Source organism: Phacochoerus africanus, chromosome 7, assembly GCF_016906955.1.
Source record: "Phacochoerus africanus isolate WHEZ1 chromosome 7, ROS_Pafr_v1, whole genome shotgun sequence".
Lineage (NCBI taxonomy): Eukaryota > Metazoa > Chordata > Mammalia > Artiodactyla > Suidae > Phacochoerus > Phacochoerus africanus.
Genome location: NC_062550.1, coordinates 15,436,079 through 15,454,316, shown reverse-complemented (window position 1 = coordinate 15,454,316; position 18,238 = coordinate 15,436,079). Strand labels below are relative to the sequence as shown.

The window sequence follows — 18,238 nt, the reverse complement described above, 5'->3', positions numbered from 1 at the left end:
AATAAATCCTTGTTTTCAGTGAATGAATGAATGAGCTGGATATGAGTACATGTTCTCCACTTATGAGGGCATTTTATTCTCTGAGCCTCCATTTCTTAGTCTGTAAAATAGATGATAATCAGGAGTTCCCACAGTGGTGCAGCAGGATCGGCAGCATCTTGGGACTGCTAGGACACAGGTTAGATCCCTGGGGCTGGGAGGGTGGGTTGAGGATTCAGCATTGCTGCAGCTGTGGCTTAGGTCACAACTATAGCTCAGATCTGATCCCTGGCCTGGGAACTCCATATGCCTTGGGTGGCCAAAAAAAGAAAAAAAAAAGAAAAAGAAAAAAAGAAAATAATCCTTCCCCCTAATTGTGAAGGTCCAGTGATTAACACAGGGCAATGCCTCTGTCAACTGAAAAATATTTTAAAATGGAAGTGGACTAGGGAATCTCTGTATTTTGAGGCTTATCAACCTTTTGTTTTACTTGACTAAGAAATATAGTCTTTACTCTACAAAGTGATATATCCATTTGAGAACTAGGAAATGTTTTCTGCCACACAGCCTGAATTTACTTGAGTAGCTAAAAGGAATATTGTGGAAATAGCCCAAATTCAGTGTGAAGTATACAGAGATTGTTCTCACAAATGCACAAAAGACTGATCTCTTTCTCAAACCCCACCCTTTTTGGCAAATGAACAGATTGTGTTCTTTGCTTTTACTTCATCTCCAGGTTTCCATAAATGTAAATTGAAGAAACTGAATTTGATAAGCTCGATAGTCTCTTTCCCTTAAAAAAGATTCTAACAAGGAAAGTTGTCCAGCAAGGACACCAGGGCAGGCCCAATACTGTGACGAAACCATGATATGCTGCCACCTGTTGGTGATGCATTAAATTATTTTAAATTTCAAAGAAAGCTGAAGCATTTAATTAACTACAACCTAATGAATTGACACACACATTTACAGTAGAAACTCATTACAGTGCCAAGAGAAAGAGGTCCTTAAGACTGGTTTGTTTAAAATGGGGCCCAAACAAGGTCCATAATTTCATCTGGTTGACACAACTCTTTAATCTAAAGGATATGTCTCTTTTAATCTAAAAGTTCCCCCACCCCATTTATTTTTTCCCTTGATATTTCCTATTTCCCTTGCAATAAACTGATAAAATGTTTTCCTGTACAACTTCTCATTGTCTTGATTTACTGATCTCATCCATGTGCTGTTGTTTAACATGTTTCTCTGTTCCTATTCTTGAAAACACCTGGCAGAACGAGATTTGCTCAGATTCGGGTTTGATTACGTGGCAACAGTCCTCCTTCACAGGTGGAGGTGCACATTTCCATCAGCAGGTAGGTACTTAATGCTTTGTCTTTTCTTTGTAATGTTAGTGGCCATTAATGATCAACATTAGTAGATGAATTACTTTATTAAAGGCTTGCAGAATGGTGATATTCTAATTTCATCAGTCTTTCTTTTATTATCCAGGATACTTTCCTTCATCATCTGACTGTCCCAAGATACAGTTCATATAATTAAAGCAAGTAAAATACTTAATTTTCCCCTCTTATTTACTAATTTTCAGAAAGATTAGTTGGCTCTCTAGCAATCTCCAAAAACAATGAGTTTTTGACTTCAATAACATATAACTCATGGACCTAGTAATATCTGATGTATTCTACTTACTGCAGTTGTCATTTTGTTGATCCTCAAACTGTCCCATCTTTGGTCAGAGGAAGCCTCTTCAGTCTGACTCCTGAGTCATTTTAAAAGGACATTAGCAGTTTTTGGCAAATGCTTAATATTATTCTTCTCTTAAACAATCATATATTAAAGTGTATTTTTTCTCTACCTTGTTTTTCACTTTATGATCTATTCTAGAAATCTCTCCGTGGTGGTATAGAGATCTTCTTCATTCCTTTGCCCAGGTACCTATGATTCTATTCTACAAATATACCAAAGTTTAGTCAACTAGTCCCCTACTGCTGGATATTTGGATTATTTCCAGTCTTTTCTATTACAAATAGTGCTACAGTGAACAACCATTTGTGAACACCTTTTCATATTTTTTCAAGTGAATCCTTAGGAAAAATTCCTAGAATTTGAATTTCTGGGTAGAAGAGCATTTGCATATTTTTCTAGATATTGCTAAGTTTCTCTCCATGAGGTTTATGTCATTTTTTAAAAATTCCTATAAGCAATGTATGAAAGTGCCTGTTAAACAGAGTCTAGTAACACAAAGTCTTGGATTTCTGCCAATCTTATAGGTAGAAAATGAGATTTTTATTATGAGCCAAGGTGAGATTTTTTTTTTCTTGTCTTTTTGCCATTTCTTGGGATGCTCCCGCAGCATATGGAGGTTCCGAGACTAGGGGTCAAATTGGAGCTGTAGCCACTGGCCTACACCAGAGCCACAGCAACGCGGGATCTGAGCCGCATCTGCAACCCACATCACAGCTCATGGCAATGCCGGTTCCTTAACCCCCTGAGCAAGGCCAGGGATCAAACCCGAAACCTCATGGTTCCTAGTCGGATTCATTAACCACTGAGCCACGAGGGCAACTCAGAGATGTTTTCTAATGTTTTTGTATTTCTTTTTCTATGAACTATCTACTCAGTATCCCTTGTTCATTTTTCTATATGATTCTTAGTCTTTACCATTTCTATTTTTATAAAGTCTTTACATATTAAGGACTTTAACCCTTTGTGACATAAGTTGCAAAATTTTCTCAGTTTGCTATTTGTATTTTCAATTATAGTGTTTTCTGTCATGCAAGTTGGTATTGATTGAATAATTCCCCCCCCCAAAAAAATGCCTGTGTTGAGGTCCTAACCCCCAGTACCTCAGAATATGACTGTATTTGGAGATTAGGCCTTTTAAAAGGTAATGAGTGTGAAATGAGGTCATAATCATGAACCCTAATTCAATATGACTGATGCTCTTCTAAGAAGAGGCTATCAGAACACAAACACAGAGGGAGGACCACATGAAGACAAAGAGAAGATGATCATCTATAAATCAAGGAGAAAGGCCTCAGAAGAAACCAACCCTCCTGACATCTCAATCTCAGACTTTACAGTCTGCAGAATTGTCAGAAAATCAGTTTCTGTTTAAGCCATCAAGTTGTGTCCTATCATGGCAGCCCAAGCAAAATAACCCACAAGTTTTAAAAAAATCTTCCAGATTTATCTTTCCCCTTCTAAGTTTTGAGTCACAGTTAAGAAACATCTCCTATTCCCAATAGAGAAGTTCAACCTTGTTTTTTTCTTGTACTTACATAATTTCATTTTTCTCTCCATAAACAATGAATTTTAGAATAGTTTTAGATTTACAGGACAGTTGCAAAGATAGCAGAGAGCATTCTTGTGTGGACCTTACCCTGTTTACCCTATTGTCGACACCTTATATTACTGTAGTACATTTGTTAAATCTAAGGAGCCAATGGTGATCTATTGCTATTAACTAAACTCTACACTCTACTTGGAGTTCACTAGGTTTTTCTCTAATGTTCCCTTTCTGTTCCAGGATCCCAAACAGGATGCCAGATTACATTTACATGTTGTGTCTCCTTAGGTGCTTCTAGGTTGTGATAGCTCCTCAGACTTTCCTGGTTTCTGATGACCTTAACAATTTACAGGAGTACCAGTCAGGTATCGTATAAAATATTCCTCTGTTGGAGATTATCTGGTGTTTTTCTAAAATCTACTATTTATGGAAACCATATTTTTTTTAATCCAGGAAAATATATATGTAAATTATCAATGGCACACATTGGGATAAGTTGCCAACTCTGTCTTTGGAAGCAATATGTAATATTGTAGCATCAAGTTTACTTATTGGCCACAAACCTGCATCTGCTCTTTAGTGACAGACAGTGACAGTTTCTTCATCCATGGAAAAAGTGAAAGGAAAACACCTTTATTTATTTATTTATTTATTTTTGCTTTCTAGGGCCTCACCCATGGCATATGGAGATTCCCAGGCTAGAGGTCTAATCAGAGCTACAACTGTCAGCCTACGCCACAGCCACAGCAACACAGATCTGTGCTGTGTCTGTGACCTACACCACAGCTCATGGTGAAAAATATCTCTTTATTTCATATAGTTAAATAGTTTCAGTGATGAACAGACTTGAAAAAAATCAATTTCTTTCTAATGAACTTTAATCTTTTTGAGTTGTTAGGTTTTATTATCCACTGCTGCATGAGCAAAAAAGGGCAAATGTTGCTTTAAGATGTAATTGAGAATAGGCTATGGATGTTATCCCTGATTATTTTTTTAAAAAACTTGTTTGCTTTTGTGTTCTATATTTAAAATTTTTAAAATGTATTTTCATAGCTTCAAAAAGGTAAGTTCCTCCTTCCTCTTTCTATTCCCTTTCTCCTTGTAATTTCCCCTTTCCTTCTTTTTGTGACAATTCAGTCAAGGCCATTAGAAGGAAATGGCAGAGTTCCCGTCATGGTGCAGCAGAAACGAATCCGACTAGGAACCATGAGGTTGCGGGTTTGATCCCTGGCCTTGCTCAGTGGGTTAGGATCCGGTGTTGCCATGAGCTGTGGTGTAGGTCAAAGACGCGGCTCAGCTCTGGCATGGCTGTGGCGTAGGCTGGCAGCTGTAGCTCCGATTGGACCCCTATCCTGGGAACATGCCATGGGTGCGGCCCTAAAAAGACAAAAAGACCAAAAAAAAAAAAAAAAAAGGGAAGGAAATGGCAAGCTGAGCGTCCACAGCTGAGTATGGAGTCAGGGCTGGAGAAAGATGTCTACGTGGGGTGGCAGCAGTATGGGATTTCAGAGCCCAAGTGGAGTGAAGAGACTAGCCTGTCAAAGTAGGAGGGTGCCAGGTGCTGGGTGCTGAGGCTCAAGTGGTAGAGGAAGGCATCAATATGGAAAATAGGGCCATTCTGGCAATGAGAGATGTACTACATAGAGTGGAATTAATCAAATAAGTAAATACATTAAAGATAATGGGAACCAGGTGTTTGACTGTCAGAGACAGGACAAATAAATATGGAAAGGGAAAAGGCAAAAATGAATCCTGTGGCATTAATGTATCTACTAGATACTAAACATCAAAATTTAGTAATGGGAACTGATAGTTATATCCTATTGCTCTAACTATTTCTGGAAATTTTAGGACACAGAAGAAAAAAAAGATTAAAATAAATCACTTGAAATGAGGCAAATTATATGGAAAGATTTTTAGTAGCAAATATCACCAATGTTAAGATGAGAATATTAAAAATAGTCATGGAAATTTCATTTAAATGTTTATATATTCTAGGTTATTTTTTAAAACAAAAAATTAAAAATTACCCAAATTCCTTATTATAAAAAGAGAGTATGATCTGGTTCTACTTAAGATCTGTGTACATTCTAAATCTTTCATTTAAAAAAAAAGAAGTGATACAAACATTCACAAGTCTAGCAAAAAAGAAATAAAAGTGAAGATTAGGACTAACATTTCAAGCTGCCTTTTGGAAAGAAAATTAAAAACAGAGGTAGATGGTTAAATATTTTAGTGGCCAAGTTACTTAAATGAATTATTTTTCTTCTGGTAGACATTCACCAAATTTTTATGTTTGAAGCTAAACAGTAAAAAATTTAGGAGTAGAGAATAACACCTAATGCAAATTATTTTCCTTTTATCAAAGAAAAGTAATAAAAATATGATTGTTTAAAGCACTAAAGGTCATGCACTTTTTAAAGCAGGAGAATGAACCTTGTCCCTAAGCTTCCTAGGTTTATTTGAGGCCATGTCCCATGTCCCAGCAGACCTGGTCAGTCAAAGTAGGACTGTAGGGTGCCTCAATGCCCAACATCACAGGTCCAGCAGTGGAAGACTCCTCCCAAGGAGCTGGCATTACAAATATTAACCTTAATGGTACTAATACCCTGCTTTTCAAACATCCTTTGAATCAGAACTTCATTGACATCCACCATGACACAATTTTTTTTTTTTTGGCTTTTTGGCTTTTTGCTATTTCTCTGGGCCACTCCCGCGGCATATGGAGGTTCCCAGGCTAGGGGTCGAATCGGAGCTGTAGCCACCGGCCTACGCCAGAGCCACAGCAACACGGGATCCAAGCCGCGTCTGCAACCTACACCACAGCTCACGGCAACGCCGGATCGTTAACCCACTGAGCAAGGGCAGGGACTGAACCCGCAACCTCATGGTTCCCAGTCGGATTCGTTAACCACTGCGCCACGATGGGAACTCCCCACCATGACACAATTTTTGTCTAGCATTAAGATATTCATGGACGGAGCTCCCTGATGGTGCAATGGGTTAAGGATTTGGCATTGTCACCGTTGTGGCTTGAGTTGCTGCTGTGGTGCAGGTTCCATCCCTGGCCTGGGAGCTGCTGTATGCTGCAGGCATAGCCAAAATAAATTCATGGAAAGCCACTTGGACAACATCCAGAATGGCATTATCATCTGGATGACTGGTATTAGAGGAGTAACTATGGTCCATCCTGCTTTCTTGAAAAGAGTGCTCTGGTGACACAGTTGTTGGGCTTGGAAAGCATGACACCTCCCACTTGGAAGGTGGTATCAATGTGCACTGGATTAGGGTCTTTGAAGGAGATGATGTGCACACTGTAGCCTGGAGTGAGATGCTTATGCATCCACTCAAGCCCATATAGTTTGTAACCTGGCCATCTCTGTGCAGAGATAGCTCTTCTAGTTTGAATGAAGTCAGCAGTATCACAGCATAGTCGGAATCCAGTTTAAACAAATTTTTCTGAACAGCCAATTTGGTTCTGTCTTCTACAGATGGTATGGGCTAATCCTGGTCATAAAGGTCATTAGCCATTGTGAGCTTAGGAGACATTGCCCACCTGGCCCCACTTTGCAGAAGTAGTCTTTGATAATTGCTCTGTATGTACAGTATTCAGAGAAGTGAGCATGCCAAGTCACAGAAGTCTTGATAATCTCATTCCCCACAGCTATCAGGATGTCTTGAGGCATTGCACCATAAAAACCCAGAGACTTAAAATCAGGAGTTTTATACTTCAACAAGCTCACTGGGTTCAGGCTCCTCACTGTCACTCCCTTCATTTTTTTTCCCTTCACTTGGGGTAGAAGGTTCCCTGGCCAGGGACTGAACTCATGCCACAGCAGTCACCTGAGCCACAGTAGTGACATCAAGGCCTTAACTGCTAGGCCATCAGGGAACTCTTCCCTTTCATTTTAAAAATATTGCATAGGAATTACTGTCGTGGCTCAGTGGTAACAAATATAACTAGTATCCATGAGGACATGGGTTCGATTCCTGGCCTCACTCAGTGGGTTAAGGATCTGGTGTTGCCATGAGCTGTGGTATAGGTCACAGACATGGCCTAAATCCCACGTTGCTGTGGCTGTGGTGTAGGCTGGTAGCTAAAGCTCCAATTTGACCCCTAGCCTGGGAACCTCCATATGCCGCAGCCTTCACCTCCACAGTGAATGGTGGAACACAGGTATTTTCTGCTCTGCCCAATATCACTTCCTCTAAGGGGTCCCATCCATTGTAAAAGGAGACAAGGTGGTCCTTGGGCAAAGGATCTTGGACAGTGTCGTCAGCTGCAGAGGAATTCTGGGAGGAAGCTGTAGCTACCTGGGAGTTCTGGAAAGTTCACTGCACCCATCCTGTTAACAGTTCTTCCAAGCAGAGACCTGACATAGTGCACTGCTTCCTGCACAGGCACTACATTGGCAGCACTGTCCCACACCCAATGGTCCACAAGTAGACCTCCTTTTTGCTTATTATAATTTAGTCTTTATTTTTTTTAAACATTGATATTCTTTTTTTTAATAGTTATTTCCCCAATACAATTTTCTCTTCTACTGTACAGCATGGTGACCCAGTTACACATACATGTACACAGCATGATAATGTGAGAAAATTTAGTTTTTATTTTCTGAAATGGTTTTGTTTTTTCTTGTTTTTCCTTTGATACCTACTGCTTCATGCTTCGATTCTTCCGATCATCTCATGTCACTTTCTATTACCTGACCGTTTCTTTCTTGAGGTCTTTTACTTCCGTGGGGTGATTTTTCTTCTTAGATTCAATTTAAGCATGACATTTCTGAAAGTTCATGTTGGGATGTTGGACAATCATTTTCTTTTTCTTTAGGTCAACATTTTTCTGTTGAATTCCTTTGTCCTTGGGGACATTTTGTTGCCCCTTTCCATCATTTTTAAAAATTTCATTGTGAAAATTAAAAAATATATATTTGATTTTTTGAAAAAATCTATTAGCTGGAGATTCCTAAGGAGAATAGAGGAGGGCAACTTCTAGATTTTGCCATACAAATTAGGTTTGTCACAAAAGATCTCCCTAATAAGTTGACATTTGATCATACCTGAAGGAAGTGAAGTGGCACGCCAGAAATCTGATGCATTCTAGGAGAGGGAATAGCAAGTATGAAGGCCCTGAGGAAGTATACTTGACATGTCTGAAGAATAGCAGGGGGCCAATCTGGCTTGGAACAGAGTATTTAAGGGGGAAAGAATAGAAGATGAAGTCAAGGTGCAGACAAGGGAGAAGGAATACAGTTCCAAAAGGCCTTCATAGGAAAAGATTTTGGCTTTTACTCTGAATAAGATAGGAAGCCCCTGGAAGACTGTGAGCAGAGGAACTGACATGATGTGAATTTTAGATGGACCACTCTGACTACTTTGTTGAGAACTGACTGTAAGGGTGAGAGTAAGGAGACTGGTTAGAAGTCAACTGCAATTATTCATGTGAGAGATGAGAGAGGTCTGGACCACAGTTACAGGCAGTGGAAGTGGTAAGAAATGACTGGATTCAGAACATACTTTTAAGGTAAAAGTAACTGGATCTCCCTCAAAGACTGGATAATACGGGATATTAGCAAAAGTAGGAGCTCAAGACAACTCGAAGGCTTCTGAACTGAGTAACTAGAAGGAAACAGCTGTCATCAACTAAGTTGGGAAAGACTGCTGGAGGATGAGGTCTGAGGGGCAAGATCAGGAATTAGATTTTGGAAGTCAAATTTGAAATGCCTGTTGTATATCTTAGTGAAGACTTCTAGTAGGTAAGTGATTATACATATACGTTTGGAGTTCAAGGGAGAGGTCTGGACTAGAGTTACAAATTTAGAAGCAATCAGCACATTCATAACTTTCAAAACCATGATACTAGAACTAGATGAGTACCCTCAGCTACTTTCTTTGCCACATCAGTGACAATGCCGAGTCCCTAACCACGAGGCCAGGAGGGAACTCCTCGGGAGTTATTTTTGATTAAGGTGTCTGAAGCCTAAGCCCTAGGACTCAGTGTTTAGTAAGTCAGGATAGGAAGGCACTGAAACATGAGATTCAGATGGTACCTGAAACACCAGTGAGGACGCAGTGGAGAACTCATTCACAGCACGGCCTCCTCGTCTACATTACCAGGAGGTCCTGAAAAATAAACAGATGGCTCCTGAGAAAGGGAAAGGCAGGGAAGACCACCCCGAAAGATTAAGCATTTTTCCCTAAAGAGGTTAAGCTGACTCTAAAAAGACTCTTTATAACAGAAAGAAACTGAGTTGTCCTTAATAACTGGCAAATTGTGACATTCCTCCTGTCATCAAAAGCAATGGGAACATTAAAGCAAGTTACAGAATATAGAGCACTGTATGTTTTCTACATTTGAATACAGTGTGCAAAATTTAGATTCTGCTATGTTAGTTTACTGTGTGATCAAAGACATCCACATTCCTCAGCCCCCATGAGGCTCTGACAGCCTCAGAAGATCCAATTTACCACAGGCCTCGACTGCTTGAAAGATGTTGTGCCTTCAACTATCCATCACAATGCAAGCAGCTACTGTGTACTGAGTACTTGCTCTGTGGCTGAGCAGCTTTATATGTTTTATTACTTGATAATAACCACAGTCTTAGGAGATGAGGACTATTATTAGCTCACATTTTAGAGATCAGGGAAAAGCACAGACAAGTAACCTGACCAAAGCAGTAGAGTCATGATTAAAACCCCAGTCTGATTAAAAGTGCCCGGACTTTGATTCACTGTATTATACTGCCTAGTCACAATCACCTTGAAACTCAGGTTTAATCTACTCGAGGCTCCAGGAATCGTGAGGAAAGCGGGGAGGAGTATAATTAAGGTAACCCACCAGAGACCAAGTGAGCCAAGATGGCTGGAGGTCACACCTTTCACAAGCATAAAGGCACTGAGAGCCATAACCTTGCTCAAATTCTGTCACTCCTATAATCAGTCCTCCTAAGAAGCAATGGGCAGTGGGACTAGCGGTCTATTTTGGGACTATTAACTAGCACGGAGGCTCTGAGAACTAATTAATCTCTTGGCAAATAAATGATTAGACCCCATGTAAGAATGGAAGAAAAGTAGGTCAAACAGTCACTGATGACAAATTTTAGCTTGGCAGTTTTAGATCTAGGAAGTGATTAATGTTGGCTCCTTTACACTTTGGTGAAAGATTTGTGGTTATTTCCCTCACATTTAATATGGGGATAAAAGGTAAGTTTTAAACATTTTAAACCTGTTTAAAACAGGTTTCCCCTCCTAGACCTCATTTGCCCTGTATATTGTTTGATATCATTGTTTCACATGAGGAGAAATCCACCTATCCTAGTTACAGAGGACCTGATTTAAGATGCTAGATATCATCAGGCTTTTTCTTCACTTATAAATGAGGGATCAGAGCCCTCAGAATGTACAGCGTTGCTTAAAACATAGGTGGGCAACTGTTCCCAAATACAGACTAGACTGAGAGGCTCTCATACTATAGTTCACACAAATCCCAGACAAGCCATATTGTTTGGGGTCACATGAAAAGTAACATCCATGTTCTTTCAATCTGACTGTTTCACATGACAGTAAATACCCTATGGCTCAACTTTGGGTTTGATTTGGTATTTTTTTGTCTGTTTTTTGGGGGGGCTGCACTCCCAGCCTATGGAGGTTCCCAGGCTAGAGGTCCAATTGGAGCTGTAGTCACTGGCCTACGCCACAGCTACAGCAACGTGGGATCCAAGCCGCATCTGTGACCTACACCACAGCTCACACCAGCGCTGGATCCCCAACCCACTGAGCGAGGCCAGGGACCGAACCTTCGTCCTCATGGATGCCAGTCAGATTCGTTTCTGCTGAGCCACGACAGGAACTCCTGACTGGGTATTTTTTTAAAGCTCCACCTTGCCCATCTTCACTAATCCCAATTTAACTCTTTACCATTGAAAAGGCTTATGTCAGGTGAGCTATACTATCATTTTGGGTGATTTGCCCCAAGGTGAACAAGCTTCTTTTTCACTAGGCCTCTCCATGGGGCTAACACCTATACTAGACATAGGTGGAAAACAGTACTCATTCTAGTCGGCCTATTTCTAAGTATCCAGCTCAAATCCTTTTTAAAGTAGGTACTTTATACTTATCTAAAAAATAACTTCCTCCTCACTTCCTATCCCAGGAGCTCTCTGAAGCCTACATCCATATCTATCTTTTCTGCATTCATTCAGTTCTGATTTTCTGACCCCTCATTTTGGCGTTTACTTATATGATCCTTTAATGATATATAAATGCTTAATATGCATGTCTTTTTCCAGTGTAAACTCCTTAAGGATAAGGTTTATGTCATCTATCTTCCAGTGCTAGACATACTAATAAGAAATGCCCAGTGTTTTGGTTAGATTCTCCTGGCTACAAGAAACAAAGGCTATAGTTACCTCAAGTAACGAGGGAGGCTACTGAAAGAGAAACCAGGTGAAGCTAAATAGTCCATAGGAAGAGCAGGGCTGGTAGCAGAATTAGGCTATAGGATATTTAGTATTCTGCCACTCTAGAAGGTAGAACCAGGGACAGAAACCAGATTCAAACTGGGATACTTTGGTTATTTCCCCCAGGCATAGAGACTTAGGTCCCAATGATTCTAGCAGGAAAGCTGGTTTGAAGCTTGGGCAAAGGATGTGGAAAAACAATGAGAGTGGGAATGAGAGAGAATTCTCAAAAGAGAGGCTGGGGTGAAACTGAGGAAAGCGAAGGGTAGCTTCCTTGGCCATGGAATGCCTACCAGTTCATGGTTATAGACCCTCATGAGGTCCCATTGCACTCAGTGCCCCTGGTTCAGTGAGATATCTACCAAGTCATCCAATTCCACCTCCTTTTGGACTCTTGTTTAAGTGGGTTTCGCTCAATTAAAATAAAATGATAAACCAATTTCCTACTCTAAACTGGTTCCTCATTAAGATCACAATATAGCAGTAGCCTATTAAAGTGCCCAAATTATTTCAACTCAACCACAAATTTTATTAAAATCAGTTAATTGTTTACCTTTCATAACTGAAGTCCCTCCTTTTGGGAACATTGGGAAGAGAGAACATCATGGTTAGTGTACACATTGCAGCCTGCACTGTCTCTTTGACCATAGACAAGTTAGAGGAGGGAATGCAAAAAATGCAGACTACCACTGGGCTTGGGAAAATTCTGTCATAGGGAGAGATGAGCCAGACAAACCTTCAACAGCTGAAAGAAGAAAAGGAGACTAAACTTAGCAACTGACAGAAAGGATGAGAGAATCTTTCAATACTTACAGACTTTCTGGTACAGGTACAGGTTAGGAGACCTGGAAAGAACTGCAGAGCTGGAAACAGAATCGGCTGATGCCAAAGATGAACTTGAACTCACAGCTAAAAAGTGGGAGATAAGTCAGATGCAGTTTTTCTTAATAATTCACTGAGACCTAGCAGGAGGAAGAGATGGTAGGGAAGTGGTGGTATGGAGTCCTTAACTACGAACATACAAATTAAAGGTGGTTGTGTGAAAAATATGAAAGTGCAAATGGTTAACCCCAAGACAACCTAGATGTGAAATGCCCGACCCCAAAGTTTTACTCCATCAGGAAAAAGTTACCTTGGCAGTCCTTAAGAAACTTCAGAAAAACAAAGACAATAGTAGCTACTGATGCTGGAAGAGTTGGTAAATAAACCAACCTGGCTCCCTGGAACCCCTAATGCAGAGAGACAGTTCTATGGCAGGTCTGACAAAGTTTCATACTCACCCAGGGAACTATGAGTGACACTGAATTCTCTAAGTGAAACTGGAAGGTTTCCAGGTTCTATGCAGTCTTCTCCAAGGGCCTCTTAGGAGCCCGGAGCACTTAAGCAGAATGAAGACTCTGGCTGCCACTGCCACTGGAAAGAGAGGAAATTAGAAAGCCCATCAAAAGCAGGCCTTCTGAGAACTGATGGGTAAGGCCCAGGATAGAAGTTTGTTTCTACTAGCTGGAGAGAACTTTTCTACTGTGGCAGAGATTACTACAGACTTCCAAGAGCAGAACTACTAGCATGAACTGCAAAATGAATCCCAAATTAATCCACCTTATCTCTGCTAGATCTCTAAATCATATGACAGGGGTTACAAAATGTATCTGCACATTTAAATCATCCAAGTTTATTTCCCATTGTCTTCCTTTTACCGAGGTTTAAAGCAGAGCATCCATTTATGCTCCTAAAGGGCAGTGCTTCATGTTAATTTCAGAAATTATAACCCAATTTTGAAGATGCTCAAGTTGCTCTTATATTTTTACCTACTTGCTTACCACAATTGTCTGTTTTTGCTCTCAAAGCCCTTATCTTTACAGTACAGTACAGGAATCTCATTTGCTAAATAAATATGTTCCTGAAAGTTGTAAATCAATTTTTGAAATGCGATTATATTTTCCCAGTTCTGACAGTCTCAGAGATGCTTAATATATCATCAAGGATAGAACTCACATACTCATGGATACTAGTCAGGTTTGTTACCACTGAGCCACAATGGGAACTCCTGGAATTATTTTTAAACCAAGTAGTGACACTTCATTGTAACTGTGATATGCACTTCTCTAACGACTAATGATGCTGAGCATTATTTCTTGTGATCATTCAGTTAGGCTGATGTTTAAAAAACTGGTTTACTTACCTTCTTATCAAGTTGTAGTTCTTCATAGAGTCTGGATACAGTCATTTATCAGATATGTATTTTTGCAAATATTTTCTCCCAGTTTGTTGCTTGTCCTTCCATTTTCTGAACAGTCTCATCCACAGAACATAAGATTTTATAAAGTAAAAAAAAAAATATTTTATGGATTGTGCTTTGGGAGTTTATCCAAGACATTCTTTTTCCTAGCCAGAGATGACAAAGATTTTCTATGTTTTCTTCTAAAAATTTTTTTATAACTTTACATTTATATTTATGGTCTGTTTTAGCTATTTTGCACACAGTACAAGATAGGGGTTGACAGAAGTTTTTTTCCTTGCAAAATGATGTCCAGCATCATTTGTTTCTTTTCACTATCTTTTGATAAGGTTCTATTTAACAGAGAATTTATGTAAAAATCTATAAAAAAGAAAGTAACTCTCTAGATATGGTATGGCAGTCTTATGGCTGGAGATGGGAGGGTAGTTCCCAACGTTTTTCACTCATGAGAAATGGCTAACTAGTATGCTCCACTATTCCATAAACATGCATGGTATAGGACAGTGCAGAAAGAATTTTCATTGCTCTCTACCCAAAGATCACCAGGAACACACCTGTGGTTGAACAAGTTAAGCTAATTACTCATTGCAGCAAGGGAGCACACACACTATGGGGAACCATGCAGCATCTCAGTAAGAGGGTGTTAGAAGGAACTTATGTTAAGATTTGGGTTGTCTGGTGACTTAAAGGACTTTGCTCTGAACTGGATGCTGTCAGGCAGCAAGGTTAGTTCTACAATCGGGTAAATTAATAAATCTTATGTAGAAAGAAGGAAGACTAGAATGAAGATAAATCTATAAAATGGTTAAGAAGCAATGGCTGCTCATAATTGTTTGATATTTTCAGTTTGTGTATTCCACTTGGTGACTTACATAAAATTTGTTTTTGTCTATGTTGAGACATGATTATGTAATAACCTTATTTTTGTTCTGATCCATCATGAAGTAACCTTTTCTGAAGGTGATATTCTCTGAAACAGTTTATATTCAACAGAAGGCACCAAAGCCAAGCTGTGGCAGGCTAGCTCCTAGCAATACCAAGACCTAGCTGACAGCAACAGACCAGTCACTTGATGTCCAGGACTGCTTTTCTCTGTCTCAGAATATAGTGGTTAAGAATTCAGGCCCTACAGTTAGAAAAAAAAATGTGCTTGATTCCAAGATGTGCTTTTCACTAGCGGTAGGCCCTTGGGTAAATTATCTAACTTCTCTATGCCTCGGCTTCCTCATATGAATATGGGGGTAACAATAGTTCTTGCCTTCACATGTTAAAACTAACGTCAAGTAAATCTTAAGTTATCATTATTACATCACAAAAAATATTAAGGATTGGGGCAGCGAAAGGAAAACCAAGAATAGTCCAGGTAATTGTGCCAGGAAAGTCAGAGTAGTAAGAAAGTGAGAACAGAAAAGCAAAATATTTTACATTCAGTGGAAATCTGAATGTAAGTAGCCAGCTCATTTCAAAATGCCAGGATAATACATGATATCTGTAAAAACATGCTGAAAATAGGAAAATGTGTGGAACCTTATACCAAGTGATCTGTCATTTAAATGAGTTTACACAGAAAACACTGAGAGGTTGACAAAAATTATGATTATTATGCATATGCTAGGAGGTAGATTCTTGTGAAAGTTAAATTTGGATTCCTTTTAACTTCGATGTACTATCAGCCTGTAAACAATTTATTTCTTATTTTCATGTTTCTGGTTTTCAGCCTGCTTCCTACTGGCCCTTACTTTTGAACCACCCTACCTTGTCAAACATATAACATCACATCCAATTTCTTTAGTTCTTCAATAATGAAAAAGGCTGTGTGTGTAATTAACTACAGAAAAAGTCAGCCATTTAAGAAATTGGAAAATTGATATAAGTGGTATTAAGAAACTGTTTAAGAGTGGTCTAGCATGGAAGTTCCTGTCATGGCTCAGGGGTAACAAATCCGACTACTATCCATGAGGATGCAGGTTCAATCCCTGGCTTTGCTCAGTGGGTTAAGGATCTGGCATTGCCTTCAGCTATGGTGTAGGCTGCAGATATGGTTTGAATCTGGAGTTGCTGTGGCTGTGCAGGCTGGCTGCTATATCTGCGATTCTACCCCAGCCTGGAAATTTCCACAGGCCACAGGTATGGCCCTAAAAAAAAAAAAAAAACAAAAAAACAAAGTGGTCTAGCCACTAAGGATCTTGTAATTTTTCACTGCTGTGGCTCTGGTTCCACCCCTGGCCCAGAAACTTCCACATGCTGAGGGCATGGCCAAAAAAACAAAGATAATTATCATTTATCGGAGTTCTCACTGTGCGACAGTGGGTTAATAATCCGGCATTGTCTCTGTGGCAGTGCGGCTTTGATCCCTGGCTCTGAGCAGTGGGTTAAGGATCTGGTGCTGCTGAAGCTGTGGTGTAGATACTAGTTGAGGCTAGGATTTCATCCCTGGCCCAGGAACTTCCATATGCTGCTGGTGCTGCTGAAAAGGGGCAGAAAAAAAGATTTTGTTTTATTAAAAGGAAGTTACTGCTGAAAGGCATGAAGGTCTCATTATTTTGACATGATACAATCTTTCAGAAATACAATGTTTCATTTTTATAATCTAAGATGGGATTTCACAGAATGGGAGTCAAGAACTCAGCACATTCAGCCTATAAAACAAACATGGCCTGACTTCCTTGAGGCTCTTTCTGCTATAAAAGCGTATCCCATATCAAGATAGCATCCTTCTGTAGAAGCCAATCCATCAAGACACTTAGTTTCATTTTAGATCTAGGGGTGGTTGAACACTGAGTGGTGCTATTCACTTTTAGAGGTAAGAAAACTGAAACAGTAAGAAATGAATGCTGTCACACTTATAAGAAATACATAACTACCTATACTTGAAGTTTCAGAAGATTCAGGTGAACTCAAAACCTTGCCCAAAGAACTGCTTTACATCCTGGTTAGTTTGAGATGGTTTCAACCCATTGTGAATTACAACTTCAATAAAAGTAAAAATGTAAAATCTCCCAGGAGTGGCTACATTTATATATTAAGGATTAAACTCTCCTGCAGAGAGAAAGAAGTGTAAGGGGAACAAGAAACTGTGTAATCGTGCACCTCATAATTTTGCCTAGCATTCACGTTGGAAAGATCACATTTTAAGTGGTTGCTGTGATAACAGGAAAATAGAGTTGTTATGTACCTCTTTCACATGTTGAGTAGACACCACAATCCATAGATCCTGCTAACAATTCAGATCATATTTTAAAGTGACAAGATTTTTGCATCTCTCCTTTAACTTCTGGAAAACTAAAATATCTTGATAGTCTCAGAACAATGGTCTAAGAGGATATGAGTTGCTGCTTTGATAAATCAATGACTAGGCAGAAACCATAAACCATATTTAGGCCATTCCATTCAAGACCTGGCTCAATGTAAGCTTCTTCCAGGATGCTTTCCTTGGTTAGCAAGTCCTTTTTTGAGCCTTGCCAACAGTTGTTACTCAGTTGCACCAAACTGATTATTTTGCATTCGAAAAAAAAAAAAATTGTGTGACCTCATTAGTTATCAAACATGCTAAGACAAGCGTGTTTTGTCTTGCTAATCAATCTGTGAAGGAAGACCTCACACTTACATACACATACAGGAATTCAGTTTATAAAGCCCTTTCACATCCATCATTTCTTTTGATTCTCTAGAAAAACCTATGATGGACTTACTGTAATCTTCATTTTATAGGTGTGGAAAATGGATACCCCTTCTCTAGCTTAGCAGCCTTTTCACCACTTATCTCGTTCAGTCCTCGCAACCACCAAGCCGTGAGGTGAGATGCCTCACCTCACAATGGGTTCAGGGCCTGACAATATCCTCTTACCGCTGCACTCTTCTCACCACCTTCCAGAACCGCAAGCAGAGCCTCAGCCTAGATGGGAGACCTGAAGATGCACCACGCTAGGCGGCAGGTGGCGAGGGAGGGGCGCGCAGCCGGGATTCCTAATTCCAGGTTTCCAACTCCCTCCTCTTGGCTACTAAGCACCCACTCTCTTCAGCCAACTGAAGAGAGTGGGCCCCTGGCGAGCCCTCCGCACTGCGGGAGCGGTGGGTGACGACGACTGATCACAGGAGTTCTTACTTTTAAGAAGCTCAGGTCTAGGGCAGAAGAGACTTAATAATAATAATAATAGAGCAAGTCCTCTCTGGTCACCCCTGTCACCTGGGCAGTAAAGGCACGTCGAGAGCCCCAAACTGAAAGGCGGAGAGAAGTCCCAGCTGGCGACCGTCCCATGTTCCTTCGGG

General features: G+C 40.0%; 1 long non-coding RNA gene and 1 pseudogene across 2 annotated transcripts in view; both read right to left on the bottom strand.

The window, feature by feature from the left end:
• The window catches only part of LOC125130745 (uncharacterized), an 88,300-nt gene extending 70,074 nt beyond the window's left edge, over positions 1–18,226 (bottom strand). Inside the window, exons 1-5 of one of the 2 annotated variants that reach the window (XR_007135790.1) lie at positions 17,817–18,226; positions 13,913–14,017; positions 13,011–13,143; positions 12,544–12,639; positions 9,322–9,394 (exon numbers count right to left, since the gene is read on the bottom strand). This is a non-coding gene — a long non-coding RNA (uncharacterized LOC125130745). The remainder of the gene's footprint in view (positions 1–9,321; positions 9,395–12,543; positions 12,640–13,010; positions 13,144–13,912; positions 14,018–17,816) is intronic. The other variant, XR_007135791.1, reaches the window with a different exon arrangement.
• LOC125130744 (glycine amidinotransferase, mitochondrial-like) lies at positions 5,685–7,154 on the bottom strand (annotated as a pseudogene).
• Positions 18,227–18,238: the final 12 nt, after the last annotated feature.